We start from the raw sequence: 26,912 nt of genomic DNA, 5'->3' as shown, positions 1-26,912 counted from the left end.
TATTTTAGAGTAAATCCAACAGTGAGTTTGTCTCTTTTTATGAATTTCATACTTGACCACTTATCTAATTTAAAATTATAGGTAGTATAGACATACATGTACTGGATGCTCCATAAGTTAAAAATAAAAATAGGCTTCAGATTATAAAGTTATAAAATGATACACATTCTCTTGCTATGCTCACATTTATGGTTGGAAATAAGATTTGGAATATCAGTTTTTACTGTGAATATCAATAATCTTAAAAGTGTTTTTACTTTTAAAAATTATAACTATATTAGGGATATACTGTAAAGATTGTACAATTTTTAAGATATCTGAACTTGAATGCACCTATAAGGTTATCAAGAAGTCCAACCAAAATTCAACATACAAATTAAGGTGTTTTTCTTTGCAAATCTAATGAACTGATTTGGGAAACTAACTTTTTTCAAACTTTGTTTCTTTCAACTTGAAATTTTATTGCTCTGCACTTTAAGATTCATCCTCATGTAACAAAGTGGTAGGAGTTTACAATTTAAAAAATATCAACAATGGAGGAAATAAAAAGAAACTCTAGCCAACCAATCAAATACTCTTTAAGTGGAAATGGTAGCAAGGGTTCTAAATTTGAGCAGAAAACAATAAAGCAAATAAAGTGAGGTAGTGAAGTTGCTCAGTCGTGTCCGACTCTTTACAACCCCATGGACTGTAGCCTACCAGGTTCCTCCAATCCATGGGATTTTCCAGACAAGAATACTGGAGTGGGTTGCTGTTTCCTTCTCCAAAGGCTTTCACTAATATAAACATATCTACTGTAACTAAGAAAAAGAGTCCTTATTTAGGTTTACAAAACCTCAGATAATACCTGCAAAGACCAGTTCTTAAATCTTGGCACATAGATTAATTATCATAATCTAAATATAACTAGAGTCATTGACAGAAAGACATATATTTATGTATCAGAATAATAGAAGAACATTCAGAAATGGAATAGAAATAAGTTTTTTTTTTTTTTAATTTGGAGTCGAAAAGCTTGGTTCATCTTATATGAGAAAACTCAGGCAAACAGGCTACCTATAAGTTAAACTCCTTTTATTACCCTTCACTTTGCTCTTTTTAATGTAATTTCTATCCTTGATCAGCAATGTGAAGTATAAAAAAGAAATGTTTTCCAAGCTTCAGGCTGCTGTACTAGCCTCTCATTTAAAGTAGCTCTTTCATCTGCTTAAGTCAGCATGGAGTAACTTTTTTATTATATGAGTTTCACATTATTAAGAGAATTCCCCACTCAAGCATAGCTACATTGAGTAGAAAGAAAACCAGTTTCATAAGGAAATTTGTTTCTTGAAGAAAGCTGAGCGCCAAAGAATTGATGCTTTTGAACTGTGGTGTTGGAGAAGACTCTTGAGAATCCCTTGGACTGCAAGGAAATCCAAACAGTCCATCTTAAAGGAGATCAGTCCTGAGTGTTCATTGGAAATACTGATGCTAAAGCTGAAACTCCAGTACTTTGGCCAGCTCCTGCGAAGAGTTGACTCATTGGAAAAGACTCTGACACTGGGAGGGATTGGAGGCAGGAGGAGAAGGGGACGACAGAAGATGAGATGGCTGGATGGCATCACTGACTCGATGGACGTGAGTGTAAGTGAACTCCAGGAGTTGGTGATGGACAGGGAGGCCTGGTGTGCCGCACTTCATGGGGTCGCAAAGAGTTGGACACAACTGAGCAGCTGAACTGACTGACTGAATCATGTGCTGCAGTCCCTGGTGTCGCAAAGAGTGGGACATGACTTGGTAACTGAACAGCAACAACACCCACAAATATTGGTATAGTATAATTTTTTTTTTATTATATCACTTGTATGAGCTTTATTCAAAGTAACTCAAGTTACTCCTGTAAATGTGAAAGTAGAATATGCGTCATGGAATGTGGAATTCAGTAAAATGTAAAATTCAGTTCAAAAATCACATATTTATGCCAAAAAATGCAAGAAAGGATTGAATGAAATAAAATGATCTTGTAATATGTGTTACTTATTAATAAAAGTAATCACTGTTGCAATTCCTTCAAAAAATTAGACCATGTTACTCAGAAGCTTATGCAAAGCACAAGATATAATCCTTTCATGAACTCTGAGCATATTAATTGTAAATAATATTCTGTAATCCGCTTCCCTGGTGGCTCAGAGGTTAAAGCGTCTGCCTCCAATGCGGGAGATCGGGGTTCAATCCCTGGGTCGGGAAGATCCCCTGGAGAAGAAAATGGCAATACACTCCAGTATTCTTAAATGGAGAATAGTAGGTTACAGTCCACGGGGTCGCAAAGAGTCAGACACGACTGAGTGACTTCACCTCATCATCTAGTTTGGGCTTCTCCAGTGGCTAAGTGGTAAAACATCCACCTGCCAATGCAGGAAACACAAGTTTGATCCCTGGGTGGGGAAGATCCCCTGAAGAAAGAAACGTCCACCCCTCTAGTATTCTTCCTGGGTAATCCAATGGACAGAGGAGTCTTGTGGGGCTACATTTCTTGGGGTTTCAAAAGAGTTGAACAAAACAGAGACTAAACAACATCTAGCTTATTTAAAGTATCTACAAATCTGGGATCATACTACAAGTGCTCAGCCTAGACCTGACCACCACTTTCCCTAATGTATTAGGCAACTAACAACTAATTTTAGCATTCAATTCTCATTTCCCTGGTTATAATATGAGAATATTAAACTTTGGTTTGAGTATTGTGAGAAATAATTGTATAATGTTTATAAACTTCCTTCCAGCTCCAAAGTAGAAAAGTCACAGATGTATTTCTTATAGTCACAATGGATGCTCTCATAAATGCAAAACAGGAAGTGTTATTTGTAACTATAATCAAAATTTAAAAGTCAGAATGAGAAATAGAGTCAAAGACAAAGATGATACAGTGCACAATGTATATTTTAGCTGTTAGAGGAGTGAGTTTCCATGTTTTATACTTTTTACCTCCAGACATGCTAAATAACACAAATGTAAAGAATGTGTCAGATGGTCTAACATGGAGTTTAGTATCATTAGTCCCTCCTTATCCAGGGATTTCCAATCTGAAGGCTTCCAAGGCACAGATTCAACCAACTGAGGATCTGGGGTTGGTTGAATCTGTGAATGTTGAAACTGCAGATAGGACAGAAAAGGCCAAATGAAGTATTTGAGGACTTTGATATCCCCTGGCATCATGGAATTAGTACTACAGATAAGGATAAGGAGGGATGATGGTAATTCTGTGAAACTGGAACCACTCAATGAAAACCAAATTAAATCGAGTCACATAATATAACTTTACAATGGACATCTGTGCAAGTCAGAATCTGTCAGAGGGCAACAGGGAGAAGGCTTATCTGGATGGGGTTTTAACTACATTTTGGGGGCTTCCCTGATAGCTCAGTTGGTAAAGAATCTGCCTGCAGTGCAGCAGATCCCAGTTTGATGGGTTGGGAAGATGTGCTGGAGAACGGATAGGCTACCCACTCCAGTATTCTTGGGCTTCCCTGGTGGCTCAGCGGCTAAATAATCTGCCTGCAATGCCAGAATACCTGGATTTGATCCCTGGATTGGGAAGATTCTCTGGAGAAGGAAAAAGCTACCCACTCCAGTATTCTTGCCTGGAGGATTCCATGGACTGTATCTTCCTTGGGATAGCATAGAGTCAGACATGCCTGAGCAACTTTCACTTTCACTTTCATACCAGCTAAAGGTAGTATTATGATATTCTTTCTTACCATTATGTTATAAAGAGAGAAGTAATACAATTGAACTAAAGACAAAGAAAACTAAACACAAGTCATATTTTAATACTTCTCCAAATCCAAATTATATTAGAAAGTTTGAAAAACAATATATAGAATTAACATATGTATTAGGGCTATGCCAAAATTTGGTGAGTTGATAAAAGTGTTAACCTTTCTCCTTCAACCTTTCGATTGGTGAAATTGGGCTATGTTATCACATTGAATTTTTGGAGTCATAAATTTAAGAATAATCAATAATGTGAAGCCTGTAGTGCTAATCTCATTGTTCTTTCAGAAAGATTGATAGAAAGGCCTGGCTTTAAAACACTAAGCTGTCCAGTTTTGGTCCATGACAAATAGCATCAACATGATTATATCTGCAATAAGAAAATAAAACTCCTCCCAAAAGCTTAAGGCCTGTGCTAAATAACACACTGGGAACAATTCCGCATTTTGTGTTCCTAAAGGACTAAAATTTACTTAAGCAAAATTGATGAAAAAAGGAAACAATAGCAATTTTAAAAAATCTGATTTAATTTAAAGGGCTTTTGATCAAATATCCAGCTTTGAGCAGAAAATATTCCCTACTTAGTAGCTTTCCAAATATCTTGCTTTGTGTTTGGCCACTGCAATATAAATTGCTTATGTTGGCAGTAAAACTAAAAGGGGATTAATTAAGCTGTATACACAAATATAAATGTGGTATTGTAGTGTTTCAAGAAAATCAAGTTTTGTTTTATTTTTCCCATCTAACCCTGGTCTCTAAAACTGCCTAATAGAAGAACATATATCTTATATAAATTAAACATTTGGCAAACCCTTATTGACTAATGTGCTAGATTTTTTTTTAACCAAGCTATTTTAAAATCAATTTACTTGCCTCATTTTCCTTTTAAAAGGCCAACAAGAAATAAGTGAAATTATATTTTTAAATTTTAGATATAAATGACAGAAACACAAATCAAGACCTCCTGTGTGTGTGCTAAGTCACTTCAGTCATATCCGACTCTAGGATATGCAGAGTGTAGCCCACTTGCCTCCTCTGTCCATGGGACTCTCCAGGCAAGAATACTGAAATGGGTTGCCATTTCCTCCTCAAAGGAATCTTCCCAACCCAGGGATTGAACCCACATCTCTTAACTCTTCTGCATTAGCTGACAAGTTCTTTACCACTAGCTCCACCTGAGAATCCCCAAACCACCTGAAGTTCCCTAAATATAGTGTACTACTTCTTTGATTAAACTCTAACCAATACATGTTGGGGCTTCCTTTGGTAAGGATTCTGCTTAAATATTAAATTAACATTAAATATTTTGTCATTTTATTGAGTTTTTTTGAGACTGAGTATTTTTGTTACTTTGTTCAGTCACTCAATTATATCGGATTCTTTGCAACCCCATGGAGCATACCAGGCTTCCCTATCCTTCATCTTTTCCCAGAGCTTGCTCAAATTCATGTCTGTTGAGTCGGTGATGCCATCCACTTATTTTGTCCTCTGCCATCCCCTTCTCCTCCTATCTTCAGTCTTCCCCAGCATCAGGGTCTCTTCTGAAGAGATGGCTTTTCACATCAGGTGTCCAAAGTATTGGAGTTGCAGCTTCAGCATCAGTCCTTCCAATGAATATTCAGGGTTGATTTCCTTTAGGATGGACTGGTTTGATTTCCCTGAAGTCCAAGGGACTCTCAAGAGTCTTCTTCAACACCAGAGTTTAAAAACATCAATTCTTTGGTGTTCAGTCTTCTTTATGGTCCAACTCTCACATCCATAAAAGACTACTAAAAAAACATAGCTTTGACTGTAAAGACCTTGGTTGGCAAAGTAATGTCTCTGCTTTTTAATATGCTGTCTAGGTTTGTCATAGCTTTTCTTCCAAGTAGCAAGCATCTTTTAATGTCATGGCTCCAGTCAGCATCTGCAGTGCTTTGGAAACTAAGAAGATAAATTTTGTCACTGTTTCCACTTTTCCCCAACTATTTGCCACAAAGTGATAGGACTGGATGCCATGATCTTCGTTTTTTGAATGTTGAGTTTTAAGCCAGCTTTTTCACTCTCCTCTTTCATTTTCAAGAGGTTTTTAGTTTTTCTTCAATCTCTGCTATCAGCATGGTGTCATCTGCATATCTGAGGTTATTGATATTTCTCCCAGCAATCTTGATTCTGGCTTGAGCTTCTTCCAGCCCAGCGTTTCTCATGATGTACTCTGCATATAAGTTAAATAAGCAGGGTGACAGTAAACAGCCTTGACATACTCCTTTCCCAATTTTGAACCATACTGCTGTTGTGTTGCTTCTTGACCTGCATACAGGTTTCTCAGGAGGCAAATAAGGTAATCTGGCATTCCCATTTCTTTAAGAATTTTCCAGTTTGTCGTGATCCACACAGTTAAAGGCTTTAGCATAGTCAGTGAAGCAGAGTAGATGTTCTTGCTTTTTTGATGGTCCAACAGATGTTGGCAATTTGATCTCTGGTTCCTCTGCCTTTTCTAAATTCAGCTTGAACATCTGGTAGTTCTTGATTCACTTACTGTCGAAGCCTAACTTGGAGAATGTTGAGCCTTTTTTGCTAGCATGTGAAATGAGTGCAATTGTGCAGTAGTTTGAACATTCTTTGACATTGCCTTTCTTTGGGATTGGAATGAAAACTGACCTTTACTAGTCCTATGGTGGCTGATGAGTTTTATACATTTTAGATATAATTTATGTATCCAATATATGCTTGGAGAAGGCAGTGGCACCCCACTCCAGTATTCTTGCCTGGAAAATCCCATGGATGGAGGAGCCTGGTGGGCTACAGTCCATGGGGTCGCTGAGTTGGAGACGACTGAGTGACTTCACTTTCACTTTTCACTTTCATGCATTGGAGAAGGAAATGGCAACCCACTCCAGTATTCTTGTCTGGAGAATCCCAGGGACGGCGGAGCCTGGTGAGCTCCATCTGTGGGGTCCCACAGAGTCGGAAACGACTGAAGCAATTTAGCAGTAGCAGCAGCAAACATTGTATATATTTAAGTGTACAACTTGATGATTTGATATACTATATATATTATAAAATATTCACACTACTTATCTAATTAACATACCCATAAGTTCACATAGTTACTATTTTTCTATTTTTTGTGTGTGCAGTGATAAAATTTTGATCTACTCCCTTAGCAGATTTCATGAGTACAGTACAACATTGTTAATATAGTCACATTGTTGTCCATTAGATCTCCACAATTCATCTTCTTACATAACTGAAGCTTTGTAGTTTTCCTTACTTTTTAACATGTCAAGAATTTTAGTTTTTCTGAGTCTGGGAGTAAGATAACTATATGAAATGGGAACTTTCAAACTGAGTCAGGCTTCATTGGCCTTTCACTTAATGCCTTGAAGATTTAACATACAATGGTTTCTACTAAAATGCTAACTACATGAAAAGGTGGAAGAGAATAATTAATCACATTGATGAAAATTCTACTTTTGACTTTATTTTACTTAAGAACTCGAATTCTTAAGATTCAATTAAATTGTCTCATATTTTGTTTAATGTTTAAATCTTTCCATGTGCAATGAAAGTGATCATTTGACATAAGAAAGGAAGAATATTATTCCTCGGAACTGTTGTAACCACTTTCTCAGAAGAATAAAGAATCTGACTAGTAGTGAAGAGTCTGCCTTGGTCAAACCATGCTAGTTAGTAATCGCTTCACCCATCTAATACTATCTTAACTTCAAAACACTGAAGCAGATTGATTCTGGAAAAAAAGAAAAGTATGAATAAGTATGTACTCACCATTCATTTCACTCTATTGGATTTGGAGAGTTGATGTATGGCAATTTTGAGCAATTGCTCAATTTAAGAGGAATTATTTCAGATAGTGTTCACTGTAATTTTAAAGATCCTGTCTTTTCTAGAGGTTACTATATCATTGATAACTGAAATTTTTCTCAGAGCTCTTCCATTGCAAATAAACAATTTGAGCTTCACTTTATTATTTATAATTCAATGATGTCAGGAACAATGAAAGAGATATTCATCTACTTGGCAGATTTCATAGAAACATGCATTTATGAAATACTGATGCTATATCTGCACTGCATAATGGCAATATGTACTCAAGAATAACCTGTTTGGAAGACTATTGTATTATAATCTCAGTCCTCTGGGGAGTTATTTAATCAAAATAGCTCTGCTCAAGTGCACTACAAGAGGAGACATGAAAAAAATGTCAGAGGATCAAGGAGAGACAAAGGACTAGCAATTGTAATACTAAAAGTAATTTAGTGCCTTGAGAAATGGTTTTTTTTTTTTTTTTCTTGAAGTGGAAAAAGCTCTGATAAGTCAGGAATGTCAGAGCTCCAACTGAGATCTCAGTGAATAGCAAAATAAATTCTCATACCCGTGAACAGCTAAACACCTAAAGAAAACGTGTTAAGTGAAAATGGAAATGTAAGTCACACTGTGCTCCTTAATAATCAGTGTTAGTGAAATACTAATTGGTATCATATGATGATAAGCAACCATATTTGATCGTATTCCTCTATCTTCTTAACTCTTTTTTGTACAGCATAACTTCAAGTAGGCTTTCCAGTAACTCTATAAGCAATCCTCACGAGTTATAATAAGGAGTTAAAGAACATAATGTTTTTGCATAACAAATCGAGTATTAAGATATACACTTATCTTACTGTGGAAATCTATGGTAATTACTCTATTAATGAGTAGTATGTGTTTAACCAACATGCTTAATTATTTTAAACTTTCATTATTGAGGATAAAACAATATGGGAGGTACAGAACAGTACAGGGAGTTTAAGTGCTTCTATTTATTTGTTTTTCTGTATGAATTCATTGTCACCCTTCCAGTCTAAATACATCACGTCAAAATTTCCTCCAAACTATCTTCACAGAGCTTTCCTCCCATAATAAAATACCAGTAATTTTTCTTCCTCCTTAGTAGTCAGTATTTTAGCATCGTATTGATATTACCATATTAATCTTTTTAAAAGTATTCTAGCTTATAGCACATGCTTGTGCATGACTACCTTTTTGAAAACTTGTCTTCTACTTCAAAGTAATTGAGATTAATGCTTTGTTGATCTTCTCTATCTCTGGCATTAACTGTTATTACTGAACAATATATTTCTACAAATATCTCCAGATACTGTTGGTGGTAGGTGAGTTTTAAAACATAAATGTTGAATACAAATTTGACCCTATATTTCTGGCAGGGTTTATTTGCCCAGTGTTTGATAAATAACTTGTTTCAACATATTCATGTGTGCTCCCATCATTGCTCTGATTTCAAGAGCATTATCCACCTTTCATACAGATTAGTGTGTAGCCAGTGTTTCAACCAAACATAATTCAAAGTTTACCTCTTTTTAGTGGGTCCTACAATCATGAATGGTCCTCTTTATGAAAAAAATCCACCCAGTATGATCTACTCCCTTTAGATATGTTTTTATATTTCACTGTTTGAAGAAAGACTCACTGTTTGATTCAAAAAGACTTTAAATGTCAGTGATAATGATTTAAATAATAGACAGCATTTTTTAGTATTTATTAATTTCTAGAACCTGTGCTAAGTTATGCATATGAAATATCTCACTTTATGCCATAATACTGAGAAATAAGGTTAACTCTATTAATTTTTGGCAGATAACATAGAACTTGGATCTAAATCATGTCTTCGAACACCATAGTTGATGGCCTCTAGAAAGAAATCTGAGCTCAGTTCAACTGTTATTCTCTCTAGGAGGTCTTTCCTAACCACTGTATACAAATATGATCTCTGCCATTATCACAGCCTGCCTTCTTTGGCACAGGTAGCTAAAAACTATATTCTGGGAAGAGTGAAATGTGATTGAGCTTTCTATTTATCATTTTTGAGTGGGAGAATTTAAGAAACAGTGTGAAGTTGGCTTAATCCCTGAAAGGCAATGTGTCTGATGGTGAAGGCTCCATCAACTCCTAGAATGAGATTGGGATATTTAGCCAATGCAATAAATAAAACTTTATTATAAGCCACCACAGTGCTGGGGTTTCCTTTTTTTGAAATCAAAGGCTGATTTCACTGTGCACTATTAGTTCATATATCCATTCATTCAAAAATCATATTTGTGTACCTACTATGATTAGGAACTGTTCCAAGTACTAAGAACATTATAGTAATGAAAACAAAAACACATGTCATTTTGAGGTTTGCTTTCAGGAAGAAAGATAAGGGAGAACAAGGGTAGCAAATAATACTGTTTTTCAAAATTATCTGTTAATGATGATAAGTGCTGTGGGGGAAAATATGAAATTGTCATAGGGAGGGATGCAGTTAGTGAAGGAATGAGTTGCTAATAGAATGACATTTGACCAAAGGGCTGAAAAAGACAAAAGAAAGCCTGGCATACAGTTATGCTGAAAAAGAACTTTCCAGGAAAAAGGGACAAACTTCTGTCACTGAAGGACAGCAAGGAGGATAACATAGGAGGAACTGATTGATTGAAGGGAAGTATAGTGAAAGCAAGATGATAAAGGCATAGGAGGGCCTTCTGAGCTCTTCATTTTTCACCTGGTGTAACTTACTCACTGTGAACAGTGCATGGTTGTTGAATAAACGAAAGAACAATCTCTATAATGATAAGATTTGGATATTCTGCTCCATTCCACCACAAACAAAAGAAAACAAAAGTCGCAGTTGAACTGACCAGGTCCACATCAAATAAGTGTAGGTACTATTAACCAGCATAAGTAGGTATATCTTAATGACACTTCTCATTGGCACAAAATAATAATGAAAGAAAAAAAAATTTAAATATATAGTTCAGTTCAGGTCAGTTCAGTCACTCAGTCATATCCGACTCTTGCGACCCCATGAATTGTAGCACACCAGGCCTCCCTGTCCATCACCAACTCCCGGAGTTCACTCAGGCTCACATCCACCGAGTCAGTGATGCCATCCAACCATCTCATCCTCTATCATCCCCTTCTCCTCCTGCCCCCAATCCCTCCCAGCATCAAAGTCGTTTCCAATGAGTCAACTCTTCGCATGAGGTGGCCAAAGTACTGCAGCTTCAGCTTTAGCATCATTCCTTCCAAAGAACACCCAGGACTGATCTCCTTTAGCATGGACTGGTTGGATCTCCTTGCAGTCCGAGGGACTCTCAAGAGTCTTCTCCAACACCACAGTTCAAAAGCATCAATTCTTCAGTGCTCAGCCTTCTTCACAGTCCAACTCTCTCATCCATACATGACCACAGGAAAAACCATAGCCTTGACTAGGCGGACCTTAGTCGGCAAAGTAATGTCTCTGCTTTTGAATATGCTATCTAGGTTGCTCATAACTTTTTTTCCAAGGAGTAAGCATCTTCTAATTTCATGGCTGCAATCACCATCTTCAGTGATTTTGGAGCCCCCCCAAAATAAAGTTTGGCACTGTTTCCACTGTTTCTCCATCTATTTCCCATGAAGTGATGGGACCAGATGCCATGATCTTTGTTTTCTGAATGTTAAGCTTTAAGCCAACTTTTTAACTCTCCTCTTTTACTTTCATCAAGAGGCTTTTAGTTCCTCTTCACTTTCTGCCATAAGGGTGGTGTCGTCTGCATATCTGAGGTGATTGATATTTCTCCCGGCAATCTTGATTCCAGCTTGTGTTTCTTCCAGCCCAGCGTTTCCCATGATGTACTCTGCATATAAGTTAAATAAGCAGGGTGACAATATACAGCCTTGACATACTCCTTTTCCTATTTGGAACCAGTCTGTTGTTCCATGTCCAGTTCCTGGCCATGTTACTTCCTGGCCTGCATACAGATTTCTCAAGAGGCAGGTCAGGTGGTCATACCAGATTCAAGCCTTGAGGGACTAGACTCTTTGCTCTGATGAGAGGAGTGGCAAAGATGTTATTAGAAATATGAATGTGTAATTGTAGCATTCTCATTTTCTTCTACATATCTTGTAAACTCTTATTCATAATTTTATCTCTTTGAATCTCTATGCTATAAACTCATAACTCCTTAAATTCATATTTATCCTACTAATCCTCTCTTCAGCTCTATCGAATCTGCTATAAACAAGTTCATTGAGATTTCCAACTTCTAACTGAAATATAACAAGTGTACTAAAATGTGCACAAATCACAAGTATAAACAGCTTAATGAATTTTCACAAATTACCAATTGCAAGTAGAACCTTGATCAAGAAGGAAAATATCACCAGCCTTGTCAAAATCTCCATTATGCCTTCACTTAGTCACTATATCCTCTCCAAGGATAAGCAATAGTTTGGCTTGTTTTGAATTTTATATATGAATGGAAGCATAAGTATGTATTATTTTGTGCCTGTCTGACTTACTTCTATAGTACATTTGCTGTTGTTCAGTGGCCCAGATGTGTCATACTCTTTCTGACTTTATGGACTGCAGTGAGAATCATCTATATAAAGATTCAGTTTACATTCTCTGGACAATACGCTATTATGCTAGAAAATATATCTAAAAGTTTAGATATTTCAAATACATTTTAAAAAATTTAAAACACACTAAATCCAAGTCTATGCTTCAACCAGTAACACTGAAGAAGCTGAAGTTGAATGGTTCTATGAAGACCTACAAGAACTTTTAGAACTAACACCCCAAAAAGATATCCATTTCATTATAGGGGACTAGAATGCAAAAGTATGAAGTCAAGAAATACCTGGAGTAACAGGAAAATTTGCCCTTGAAATACAGAATGAAGCAGGGCAAAGTCTAATACAGTTTTGCCAAGAGAATGCACTGGTCATAGCAAACACCCTCTTCCAACAACACAAGAGAAGACTCTACACATGGACATCACCAGATGGTCAACACTGAAATCAGGTTGATTTTATTCTTTGCAGCCAAATATGGAGAAGCTCTATACAGCCAGCAAAAACAAGACCAGGAGTTGACTGTGGCTCAGATCATGAACTCCTTATTGTCAAATTCAGACTAAAATTGAAGAAAATAGGGAAAATCACTAGACTATGTACGTATGACCTAAATCAAATCCCTTATGATTATACAGTGGAAGTGAGAAATAGATTTAAGGGCCTAGATCTGATAGGTAGAGTGCCTAATAAATTGTGGATGGAGGTTCATGACATTACACAGGAGACAGGGATCAAGACCATCCCCGTGGAAAAGAAATGAAAAAGAGCAAAACGGCTGTCTGGGGAGGCCTTTCAAATAGCTGTGAAAAAAAGAGAAGTGAAAAGCAAAGGAGAAAAGGAAAGATATACCCATTTGAATGCAGAGTTCCAAAGAATAGCAAGGAGAGCTAAGAAAGCCTTCCTCAGTGATCAACGCAAGAAATAAAGGAAAACAATAGAATGGGAAAGACAAGAGATCTCGTCAAGAAAATTAGAGACCAAGGGGACATTTCAAAGATGGGCTTAATAAAGGACAGAAATGATATGGACCTAATAGAAGCAGAAGATTTTAAAAGATGGCAAGAATACACAGAAGGACTGTACAAAAAAGTCTTCATGACCAAGATAATCACGATGGTGTGATCACTCACCTAGAGCCAGACATCCTAGAATGTGAAGTCAAGTGGGCCTTAGAAAACACCACTATGAACAAAGCAAAGCTAGTGAAGGTAATGGAATTCCAGTTGAGCTATTTCAAATCCTAAAAGATGATGCTGTGAAAGTGCTGCACTCAAAATGCCAGCAAATTTAGAAAATTCAGCAGTGACCACAGGACTGGAAAAGGTCAGTTTTCCTTCCAATCACAAAGAAAGGCAATGCCAAAGAATGCTCAAACTACCACACAATTGCTCTCATCACATATGCTAGTAAAGTAATGCTCAAAACTCTCCAAGTCATGATCAACAATACGTGAAGCATGGACTTCCAGTTATGCAAGCTGGATTTAGAAAAGGCAGAAAAACCAGAGATCAAATTGACAAAATCCACTAGATAATCGAAAAAGCAAGAGAGTTCCAGAAAAACATCTCTTTCTGCTTTATTGACTATGCCAAAGCCTTTGACTGTGTGGATAACAATAAACTGTGGGAAATTCTGAAAGTGATGGGTGAACGGTTAATAGGGTAACAGAGATGTGCCTGCAAACGGGTCTCTCTGCTCAGGCTTAACGTCCTTGCATACGAGGCGTTCTGCCAAAGAGTCTGGGCACAGCCTTGAGTTTAATGGTCCCATGCAAACAAGGGAGCATTTCCTTCTTGAGATAAGAAGGAGATGAGGGCTTTGTGCAGACTCTTCAGTAGACAGAGATTTCACTCCCCTTTGCTGTATGATAACATGTATGCACCTGCACTGTACTGAAAAGGCTTATTCTTACAGTCTGGAATTCTGCCTAAGGAGGGCTTTATAATAAAAAACGGCAATTAGTTTGCCCAGTTCTTGTCCCTCTGGCCAGAGTGTATGTCTCTTGTGTGCATCTTGTATGTTTTGTATGTTCTGTGTCATTTCACTCGTAGTAACCAACAAAGGGTATACCAGACCACCTGACCTGCCTCTTGAGAAACCTTTATGCAGGTCAGGAAGCAACAGTTAGAACTGGACATGGAACAACAGACTGGTTCCAAATAGGAAAAGGAGTACGTCAAGGCTCTATATTATCACCCTGCTTATTTAACTTATATGCAGAGTACATCATGAGAAATGCTGGGCTGGAGGAAGCACAAGCTGGAATTAAGATTACTGGGAGAAATATCAATAACCTCAGATATGCAGATGACACCACTCTTATAGCAGAAAGTGAAAAAGAATTAAAAAGCCTCTTGATGAAAGTGAAAATGGAGAGTGAAAAAGTTGGCTTAAAGCTCAACATTCAGAAAACGAAGATCATGGCATCTGGTCCTATCACTTCATGGGAAATAGATGGGGAAACAGTGGAAACAGTGTCAAACTTCATTTTGGGGGGCTCCAAAATCACTGCAGATGGTGATTGCAGCCATGAAATTAAAAGACGCTTACTCCTTGGAAGAAAAGTTATGAGCAACCTAGATAGCATATTGAAAAGCAGAGACATTACTTTGCCAACAAAGGTCCGTCTAGTCAAGGCTGTTTTTTCCAGTGGTCATGTATGGATGTGAGAGTTGGACTGTGGAGAAAGCTGAGCATTGAAGAATTGATGCTTTTGAACTGTGGTGTTGGAGAAGATCTTGAGAGTCCTTTGGACTCCAAGGAGATCCAACCAGTCCATGCTAAAGGAGATCAGTCCTGGGTGTTCTTTGGAAGGAATGATGCTAAAGCTGAAACTCCAGTACTTTGGCCAACTCATATGAAAAGTTGACTCACTGGAAAAGACTCTGATGTTGGGAGAGATTGGGGGCAGGAAGAGAAGGGAACGACAGAGGTTGAGATGGCTGGATGGCATCATGGACTCGATGGATGTGAGTTTGAGTGAACTGTGGGAGTTGGTGATGGACAGGGAGGCCTTGTGTGCTGCAATTCATGGAGCTGCAGAGAGTCGGAACAACTGAGCAACTGAACTGAACTGAACTGAACTGAATAAATAATTTGTATCAAAAATGACAGAACCCATACTTTAAATTAGAAAATCTTTATCCTTAAATATACAAAAGTTTTAGCTTCTCAAAACTTATGAGATGAAGCTAAATTATTAGATAAGAATATAAATATGCTAATTTTTAGGAAAATAATAATAGCAGCCAATTATATAAACCCTGATGACTCAGACAGTAAAGAATCTGCAACATGGGAGAGATGGGTTCAGTCCCTGGGTCAGGAAGATCCCCTGGAGAAGAGAATGACTACCCACTCCAGTATTGTTGCCTAGAGAATTCCATGGAAAGATGAGCCTGGCAGGCTGCAGTCAATTGAGTAACAAAGAGTCGGACATGACTGAGAGACTAAAACTTCAAGTAGATAAGCATGAATCTTGACTAGTTCAGTTCAGTTCAGTCACTCAGTCGTGTCCGACTCTTTGTGACCCCATGAATCATAGCATGCCAGGCTTCCTTGTCCATCACCAACTCCCAGAGTTCACTCAAACTTATGTCCATCGAGTCGATGATGCCCTCTAGCCATCTCATCCTCTGTCTTCTCCTTCTCCTCCTGCCCCCAATCCCTCACAGCATCAGGGTCTTTTCCAATGAGTCAACTCTTCACATGAGGTGGCCAAAGTATTGGAGTTTCAATTTCAGCATCAGTCCTTCCAAAGAACACCCAGGACTGATCTCCTTTAGGATGGACTGGTTGGATCTCCTTGCAGTCCAAGGGACTCTCAAGAGTCTTCTTCAACACCGCAGTTCAAAAACATCAATTCTTCAGTGCTCAGCTTTCTTCATAGTCCAACTTTCACATCCATACATGAGCACGGGAAAAACTATAGCCTTGACTAGACAGTCCTTCGTTATTACTAAACTATTACTAAAATATCCAAAAAAAACTATATAAAAAATTTTAAAATAATACAGAAATAAAAGCCATACATACCTAAAATTGTTAAAATTTTCAGAGACAAGTTTACTTTTTATCTTCAAAGATTAACACACACAGGGGGGATTCAGAAGATGGGGAGGGAATAGGATGGGAGACCACTTTCTCTCCCACAAATTCATCAAAATAACATTTCAACGCTGAGTAAATTCTACAGAACAACTTCTGAATGCTGGCAGAGGACATCAGGCACCCAGAGAAGCACATCATTGTCTTCAAAAACAGGTAGGAAAAAATATAAAAGATGAAAAAAAGAGACAAAGAAGGTAGGGAGGGAGCTCCATGCTGGGAAGGGAGTCCCATTCCGGGAAGAGAGTCTTAAAAAGAGAGAAGTTTCCAAGTACCAGAAAACACTCTCACTGCCTAGTCTGTGGCGAGCCTTGGAAGCACAGAGGGCAACATAACAGGGAAGACAAGTAAATAAATAATTAAAACCAACAGATTACAAGCCCAGTGGTAACTCCTTCAGCGGAGAAGCAGTGCAGACGCCTGCATCCGCCACTAGCAAGTGGGGGTTGGGCAGGGAGGCGCGGGCTGCAGTGCTTTTTAAGAATTGGGCCAGAATGCCCAGAATAACCCTGAATGTTAGAGCAAACTAACTTGGGCTAGCATATCAGACTGTGGGATAGCTACCACATGAAAAGCTCTAACATAAGACACTGCCGGGACTGCACACAGAACAAAGGATGGAACAGAAATAGCCCACTGCAGACCATCCCCCGCTGGTGACAGGCAGCCAGAGCTGTAAGAGCTGGAAGGGGGCAGTCACAGCCCTGGAAAGACTTTACCTACCAAACTGCAAGCAGGCTTCTTTGCTAACTAAGACTTCTTGGGGTTCTAGACAGTCACCATCTGCCTGACAAGGGGCACCAGCAGTATACCCAGAAAACTGAGCCAGCAGGGAAAGGCGATAAGTCGCAGTGACCGTGCTTGCCAAACACCTGAGCTACTCGGTCCTGGGAAGGGCACAAAACACATGCCCAACCGAATCTGCACCTCTGAGGGCTACCTGAGAGGCGAGCCTGAGTGGCTTAGACCAGGGAAGTGCATGCAGCCTAAGACTAGCCTCAGCCGGTTCCTGGAGGAGCAACATAGAGCCTGAGCAGTGTGCACCATGTGCAGGGGCATGCCCAGCATGGCTGAGACACTGCGAGCACACACCAGTGTTATTTGTTTGCAGCATCCCTCCCTCCCCACAGCACGACTGAAAAAGTGAGTCTAAAAGTGTCCACCACCGCCTCCCTTGTGTGAGGGCAGAAATCAGACACTGAAGAGACCAACAAACAGAAGAAGCTAAACAGGGAACCACCTTGGAAGTGACCCCACACTGCCCACAACACCAGAGAACGTCCCAGAAATATCTTTACTATATTTACGACCATTCTGTTTTTTTGTTGTTGTTGTTGATGTTGTTGTTTGATTGTTTTTCTTTTTTTATTTTTCTTCTCCTTTTTTAAACTTTTTTTTAAAATTTTAAGTCCTCTATTTCTCCTTTAATTTTAATTTTTATAACCTACTATTACTTTTCAAAAAAAAAGACCCTATTTTTAAAGCAAACAACATATATATTTTGTGTGTGTGGTTATTGTTGTTGTATTTTAATAATTTTAATGACATTGTTTTTCTCCTTATTCTTCTTCTTTTCTTTAATATTGTATTTTTTAAAATACAACCTCTACTCTAGATTTTTAATCTTTTCTTTTTGGTATTTGTTTTCAATTTTGTACTTTTCAAAACCCAATCTTCAGTACCCAAGTTTACCTGAAAGCGAGATTACTGGCTTGACCACTCTCTCCTTATTTGGACTCTCCTTTTTCTCCACCAGGTTGTCTCTGTCTCTTCCCTCCCCCTTCTCTTCTCAACTCAACTTTGTGAATCTCTGTGTGTTCCAGATGATGGGAACTGGTTACTGGCTGGATCTGTCTCTCTCCTTTTCATTTCCCTCTTTTATCCTCCTGGTCACTTCTGTCTACTTCCTCCCTCCCCTCTTCCCTGTATAACTCCGTGAACATCTCTGAGTGGTCCAGACTAAAGAGCATACATAAGGAAGTGATTACTGGCTAGCTTGCTCTCTCCTCTTTTGATCCCACCTCATCTCATTCCAGTCACCTCTAACTACCCCCTCCCTCTTCTCTTCTCCATGTAACTCAGTAAACCTCTCTGGGTGTCCTTCAATGTGGAGAAACTTTTCATCATGGGTACTGTATAGATGGAGAAGTCTTGAGGCTACTGTAAAAATAAAACTGAAAACAAGAAGCAGGAGGCTTGAGTCCAAATCCTGAGAATATCAGAGAACTCCTGAATCCAGGGAACATTATTCGATAGGAGGTCATCAACGCCTCCATACCTACACTAAAACCAAGCACCACCCAAGGGCCAACAAGTTCCAGAGCAAGACATACCACGCAAATTCTCCAGCAACACAGGAACACAGCCCTGAGCTTCAATATACAGGCAGTTCAAGTTACTCCAAAACCATAGACGTCTCATAACTCATTACTGGACACTTCATTGTACTCCAGAGAGAAGAAATCCAGCTCTACCCACCAGAACTCTGACACAAGCTTCCCTAACCAAGAAACCTTGACAGTCCACTGATACAACCCTACCCACAGTGAGGAAACTCCATAACAAAGAGAACTCCACAAATTCCCAGAATACAGAAAGGCCACCCCAAATGCAGCAATATAACCAAGATGAGGAGACAGAGGAATACCCAGCAGTAAAGAAACAGGAGAAAAGCCCACCAAACCAAACAAAAGAGGAAGAGATAGGGAATCTACCTGAGAAAAAATTCAAAATAATGATAGTGAAAATGATCCAAAATCTTGAACTCAAAATGGAATCACAGATAAACAGCCTGGAGACAAAGACTGAGAAGATGCAAGAAAGGTTTAACAAGGACCTAGAAGAAATAAAAAAGAATCAATATATAATGAATAATGCAATAAATGAGATCAGAAACATTCTAGAGGCAACAAATAGTAGAATATCGGAGGGAGAGATAGGTTTAGTGAAGTAGAAGATAGAATGGTAGAAATAAATGAATCAGAGAGGAAAAAAGATAAATGAATTAAAAGAAATGAGGACAATCTCAGAGACCTCCAGGACAATATGAAACGCTCCAACATTCGAATTATAAGAGTCCCACAAGAAGAAGACAAAAAGAAAGACCATGAGAAAATACTTGAGGAGATAATAGTTGAAAACTTCCCTAAAATGGGGAAGGAAATAATCACCCAAGTCCAAGAAAACCAGAGAGTCCCGAACAGGATAAACCCAAGGCAAAAAACCCCAAGATACATATTAATCAAATTAACAAAAATCAAATACAAAGAACAAATTTTAAAAGCAGCAAGGGAAAAACAACAAATAACACACAAGGGGATTCCCATAAGGATAACAGCTGATCTTTCAATAGAAACACTTCAGGCCAGGAGGGAAAGACAAGAAATACTTAAAGTGATGAAAGAAAATAACCTACAGCCCAGATTACTGTACCCAGCAAGGATCTCATTCAAATATGAAGGAGAAATCAAAAGCTTTACAGACAAGCAAAAGCTGAGAGAATTCAGCACCATCAAACCAGCTCTCCAACAAATACTAAAGGATATTCTCTAGACAGGAAACAGAAAAAGGGCATATAAACCCAAACCCCAAACAATAATTAAATGGCAACGGGAACATACTTATTAATAATTACCTTAAACGTAAATGGGTTGAATGCCCCAACCAAAAGGCAAAGACTGGTTGAATGGATACAAAAACAAAACCCCTATATATGCTGCCTACAAAAGACCCACCTCCAAACAACAGACACATACAGACTGAAAGTGAAGGGCTGGAAAAAGATATTCCACACAAAGAGACCAAAAGAAAGCAGGAGTAGCAATACTCATATCCGATAAAATAGACTTTAAAACAAAGGCTGTGAAAAGAGACAGATAAGGCCACTACATAATGATTAAAGGATCAATCCAAGAAAAAGATATAATAATTATAAATATATATGCACCCAACATAGGAGCACCACAGTATGTAAGACAAATGCTAACAAGTATGAAACGGGAAATTAACAATAACACAATAATAGCGGGGGACTTTAATACCCCAGTCACATCTATGGACAGATCAACTAAACAGCAAATTAACAAAGAAACAAAAAACTTTAAATGATGCAAAAGACCAGTAAGACCTAATTGATATCTAGAGGACATTTCACCCCAAAACAATGAATTTCACCTTCCTCTCAAGTGCTCACGGAACCTTCTCCAGAATAGATAACATCCTGGGCCATAAATCTAACCTTGATAAATTCAAAAAATTAAAGTCATTCCAAGCATCTTTTCTGACCATAATGCATTAAGATTGGATCTCAATTACAGGAGAAAAAACTATTAAAAATTCCAAAATATGGAGGCTGAACAACACACTTCTGAATAACCAACAAATCACAGAAGAAATCAAAAGAGAAATCAAAATATGCATAGAAGCAAATGAAAATGAAATCACAACAACCCAAAACCTTTGGGACACTATAAAAGCAGTGCTAAGAGGAAAGTTTATAGCAATACAGGCATACCTCAAGAAACAAGGAAAAAGTCAAATAAATAACCTAACTCTACACCTAAAGCAACTAGAAAAGGAAGAAATGGAGAACCCCAGAGTTAGTAGAAGGAAAGAAATCTTAAAAATTAGGGCAGAAATAAATGCAAAAGAAACAAAAGAGACCATAGCAAAAATCAACAAAGCCAAAAGCTGGTTCTTTGAAAGGATAAATACAATTGACAAACCATTAGCCAGACTCATCAAGAAACAAAGGGAGAAAAATCAAATCAATAAAATTAGAAATGAAAATGGAGAGATCACAACAGACAACACAGAAATACAAAGGATCATAAGAGACTACTATCAGCAATTAGATGCCAATAAAATGGACAACATGGAAGAAATGGACAAATTCTTAGAAAAGCACAACTTTCCAAAACTGAACCAGGAAGAAATAGAAAATCTTAACAGACCCATCACAAGCACGGAAATTGAAACTGTAATCAGAAATCTTCCAGCAAACAAAAGCCTGGGTCCAGATGGCTTCACAGCTGAATTCTATAAAACAAAATAGAGAAGAGCTAACACCTATCCTACTCGAACTCTTCAGGAAAATTGCAGAGGAAGGTAAACTTCCAAACTCATTCTATGAGGCCACCATCACCCTAATACCAAAACCTGACAAAGATGCCACACAAAAAAGAAAATTACAGGCCAATATCACTGATGAACATAGATGCAAAAATCCTCAACAAAATTCTAGCAATCAGAATCCAACAACACATTAAAAAAGATCATACACCATGACCAAGTAGGCTTTATCCCAGGGATGCAAGGATTCTTCAATATCCGTAAATCAATCAATGTAATTCACCACATTAACAAATTGAAAAATAAAAGCCATATGATTATCTCAATAGATGCAGAGAAGTCCTTTGACAAAATTCAACATCCATTTATGATAAAAACTCTCCAGAAAGCAGGAATAGAAGGAACATACCTCAACATAATAAAAGCTATATGTGACAAACCCACAGCAAACATTATCCTCAATGGTGAAAAATTGAAAGCATTGTCCCTAAAGTCAGGAACAAGACAAGGGTGCCCACTTTCACCGCTACTATTCAACATAGTTCTGGAAGTTTTGGCCACAGCAATCAGAGCAGAAAAAGAAATAAACGGAATCCAAACTGGAAAAGAAGAAGTAAAACTCTCACTGTTTGCAGATGACATGATCCTCTACATAGAAAACCCTAAAGATTCCACCAGAAAATGACTAGAGCTAATCAATGAATATAGTAAAGTTGCAGGATATCAAATCAACACACAGAAATCCCTTGCATTCCTATACACTAATAATGAGAAAGTAGAAAAAGAAATTAAGGAAACAATTCCATTCACCATTGCAATGAAAATAATGAAATACATAGGAATATACCTACCTAAAGAAACTAAAGACCTATATATAGAAAATTATAAAACACTGATGAAAGAAATCAAAGCAGACACTAATAGATGGAGAAATATACCATGTTCATGGATCAGAAGAATCAATATAGTGAACATGAGTATACTACCCAAAGCAATTTACAAATTCAATGCAATCCCTATCAAGCTACCAGCGGTATTTTTCACAGAGCTAGAACAAATAATTTCAAGATTTGTACGGAAATACAAAAAACCTCAAATAGCCAAAGCAATCTTGAGAAAGAAGAATGGAACTGGAGGAATCAACCTGCTTGACTTCAGGCTCTACTACAAAGCCACAGTCATCAAGACAGTATTGTACTGGCACAAAGACAGACATATAGATCAATGGAACAAAATAAAAAGGCCAGAGATAAATCCATACACCTATGGACACCTTGTCTTCAAGAAAGGAGGCAAAAATATGCAATGGATTAAAGACAATCTCTTTAACAAGTGGTGTTGGGATAACTGGTCAACCACTTGTAAAAGAATGAGACTAGATCACTTTCTAACACCATACACAAAAATAAACTCAAAATGGATTAAAGATCTAAACGTAAGACCAGAAACTATAAAACTCCTAGAGGAGAACATAGGTAAAACACTCTCTTACATAAATCACAGCAGGATCATCTATGACCCACCTCCCAGTATACTGGAAATAAAAGCAAAAATAAACAAATGGGATCTAATTAATATTAAAGGCTTCTGCACAACAAAGGAAACTATAAGCAAGGTGAAAAGACAGCCTTCTGAATGGGAGAAAATAATAGCAAATGAGGCAACTAACAAACAACTAATCTCAAAAATATACAAGCAACTCCTGCAGCTCAAGTCCAGAAAAATAAATGACGCAATCAAAAAATGGGCCAAAGAACTAAACAAACATTTCTCCAAAGAAGACATATGGGTGGCTAACAAACACATGGAAAGATATTCAACATCACTCATTATCAGAGAAATGCAAATCAAAACCACAATGAGGTGCCATTTCACACCAGTCAGAATGGCAGCGATCCAAATGTCTACAAGCAATAAATGCTAGAGAGGGTGTGGAGAAAAGGGAACCCTCTTACACTATTGGTGGGAATGCAAACAAGTACAGCCACTATGGAGAACAATGTGGAGATTCCTTAAAAAATTGCAAATAGAACTGCCTTATGACCCAGCAATCCCATTGCTGGGCATACACACCGAGGAAACCAGGCTTGAAAGAGACACGTGTACCCCAATGTTCATCACAGCACTGTTTACAATAACCAGGACATGGAAACAACCTAGATGTCCATCAGCAGATGAATGGATAAGAAAGCTGTGGTACATATACACAATGGAGTACTACTCAGCCATTAAAAAGAATACATTTGAATCAGTTCTAATGAGGTCAATGAAACTGGAGCCTATTATACAGAGTGAAGTAAGCCAGAAAGGAAAACACCAATGCAGTATACTAACACATATATATGGAATTTAGAAAGATGGTAATGATAACCCTCTATGCGAGACAGCAAAAGTGACACAGATGTATAGAATGAACTTTTAGACTCTGTGGTAGAGGGAGAGGGTGGGATGATTTGGAAGAATGGCATTGAAACATGTATACTATCAGGTAAGAAAAGAATCGCCAGTCTATGTTCGATACAGGATACAGGATGCTTGGGGCTGGTGCACAGGGATGATCCAGAGAGATGATATGGGGTGGGAGGTGGGAGGGTGGTTCAGGATTGGGAATTCATGTACTCCCATGGCTGATTCATGTCAATGTATGGCAAAGCAATACAGTATTGTAAAGCAAAATAAAGTAAAAATAAAAATTGAAAAAAGATTAACACACACACCCACAAAAAAACATACCAAAATTAATGAAAAATTTTTCAATTTTTATGAAAATGTCCCAGATCCTATTTACTTACTTGTGACTATTCCTTTGATAACATATAACAAGGCATTGTAAGTTTACAAGAGTTGGACCTTATTTCATGAACCTTTAAATATGGGCTGGCTTTATGATTTGCTGTGGTCAATAAAGTATGAAAGAAATGTCAGTATTCCATTTCCAAACAAGACATCAAGAGTCCTTGAATGCCTGTGTTCTCACTTTTGTTTCTCTGTCTGTACTCTGAGAACAAGTAAATGTGAGCCAATCTGCTAGACAATAAAAAAAAAGAAAAATAAACCCTCATAATTTACAGTCCAGTCAGGACAGACAGAACCACCTAGTTGTGTGCTGCTAAATACAGATATGCAAATGGGTATCTCTGGGCCATTAGAGACTAGTGATCCCCTAGCCAACCCATACACATGTGAGCCTAAAAGAGCTTATTGTTTTAAGCATATAGGCTTTGTGTGTTATTTTTTAATAAATATTTTTATTTCTATAATTCCTATTGCTTGCTTAGTACTTATTAATATAATTATTAAAGTTAAGAGATTTTTACTTATAAAATATATTCTTTGGAAATATATGCTGCTATAATGGATTCAATGCAATTACCTACTGCTATCATAAATTTGTGTAACCAGCGGTCACAATTATGCTTGGACCTAGAGTCTGTCATACAGAGTGAAGAAAGTCAGAAAGAGAAAAACAAATATTGTATATTAACTCATATGTGTGAAACCTAGAAAAAATGGTACAGATGAACCTATTTACAGGGCAGGAATAGAGACACAGATGTAGAGAATGGACGTGTGGACATAGAGGGGGAAAAGAGAAAGGTGGGACGAATTTTTAGAGTATCATTAGCATATATATGTACTACCATGTGTAAAATAGATAACTAGGGAAGCACAGGGAGCACAGGGAGCACAGGGAGCCCAGCTCAGTGCTCTGTGTTGAAAAAGTGTGAATGACCAACAGAAAGAGGGCCATGGATGGAACTGGGAGTCCCTAGAAATTATTCAATCCCACTCCAACTTTGAGCAAGGAATAACCAAAATGATGAAGTAATAGGGGAGCTGGGATATGACCGTGGATGTGTTGAACATGGGGCCCTCTCACTACAAGAAAAGCAAAAAAGAATAGGGAGCCAGATGAAGAAACAAAACCAATCCTGTGCAGGCAGGAAAAGTATGGTTTTATCGATGACCTTAGGCTGAGTAATGACACTCAATATATGCCTGTGCAGCTACCGTTGGCCCATGTGATGGTAGTTTAATTGCTAAGTTGTGTCCGACTCTGCAACCCAAGGGACTGTAGCCTGCCAGGTTCCTCTGTCTTTGAAATTTTCTAGGCAAGAATACTGGAGTGGGTTGCTATTTTCTTCTCCAGGGAATCTTCCCACCAGGGATCGAAGCTGCATTGCAGGCAGATTCTTTACCAACTGAGCCACCAGGGAAGCCCATGGCAGCTGGCCCACTTGAGCTGGCTTTTTTAAGGAAGAGGACTTGGAGGTGATGTGCCTCCTGGGAAAATGAAAGAGAAGCCATGAGATGAGAAGAAGGAGACCAAGATGAAGGCTCCCCTAGAGTAGCCAGGAAGATCTTTGGCCTCCCAAAGGATGGATCTTCCTCAGGGCTGCTCAGGAAGCTAAGCCTCATGCAAGAGGAAGAGTTGCTGTTTCTGCAGCTGCCAGACTGGCTCCTCAGACAGCTGCCTCTTCAGGACATCAAGACGAAGGTTCCGAATAAGTATGGACAGATGGTGGTTATAAAGCAGGATGAAAAGCAGGAAGCCAGGTTGCCAGAGAATGCTTGTACCCTGGCTGACCTGACAGAGTGTCAGTGATAAGTCGCTCACCCACACATCAGGGCAGGGGCAGTACGTCCTGGGCAAAGTCACTCTGGATGTGATGATGGGAACAGTCTGCTCTTTCCTGCAGGAACTGGTGGCCATGGGCTTTGGAGACAATAGAATGAGTGAGATGACAGTCTTGAGATATGCAAAGCGCAAACTCATCTGCTCTCCCAATTTTGAATCCCTGTTGGATCACAAACACCAATGAGCAGATGGAGAATGGTGGTGACTATGCCTGTGACTGCTGCCTGCTCCAAACATTATGTTCTCATATCTATTCCACCCAGAAAGGGCCTGTTTAGCCCACCCACTCTAGCCATTGTCCCAGTTTGTTCCACCCCAAGTAGCTTCCTCTGACAGCAGCTGTGAACAAGGCATAACCTTCCCAAAGCATGCACCCTTACTGCTGGAGGGCTTTTCCCTTCTATTTTCAACAGGCTGCATCCTCCCAGGTGGAGAGGTATCTGTGGGTAAGAACAGGATCCTTCTCTCAGTAACATCTTGGTTCTCACGTAGGAAAAGTAAGAAGGGCTGCAGCAGCGTTGGCTCTCTCATCCCTCCTGAGAGATTGCAGAGGTTTCTTGAATGTGAGACTCAGCCCCTGCTCTCTCTGTTACTAAGTGTGTAATTGGACAAACTCTGTAACCTTTCTGAGCTTCATAGTCCTCTTCTGACAAAAATGAGGATGATACCGACCTCATGAAGTTGGTATGGGGATGAAATGGAATAATCTCAATGAAAACTCCTTATCGAAGCCAGACACAAGTAGGTGCTCAATTAATGTTAGGTTAGTTTCCCTTACCAAAAAAAAAAAAAAAAAAAAAAAGAAAAGAAAAAGAAAGAAAGGTGATGTGTTACCAGTAGTTAATAATTCAAATATTCATAGAAAATTTCTATTGTAGTTTACTTAAAATCAAAATACTGAGCAGTATGAATGACTTGGGAATTAATTCCTGGGATATATGATCACTCTTTTTGTGAAATATTT

The 26,912-nt window shown here is 38.3% G+C and overlaps 1 pseudogene; it reads left to right on the top strand.

Annotated features, from left to right (window-relative positions):
* LOC101107868 (uncharacterized) overlaps positions 1-26,226 on the top strand; it is a 56,756-nt pseudogene extending 30,530 nt beyond the window's left edge.
* Positions 26,227-26,912: the final 686 nt, after the last annotated feature.

This window comes from Ovis aries, chromosome 6 (genome assembly GCF_016772045.2).
Source record: "Ovis aries strain OAR_USU_Benz2616 breed Rambouillet chromosome 6, ARS-UI_Ramb_v3.0, whole genome shotgun sequence".
Classification (NCBI taxonomy): Eukaryota; Metazoa; Chordata; class Mammalia; order Artiodactyla; family Bovidae; genus Ovis; species Ovis aries.
This window is presented reverse-complemented; position numbering and strand designations above follow the sequence as displayed.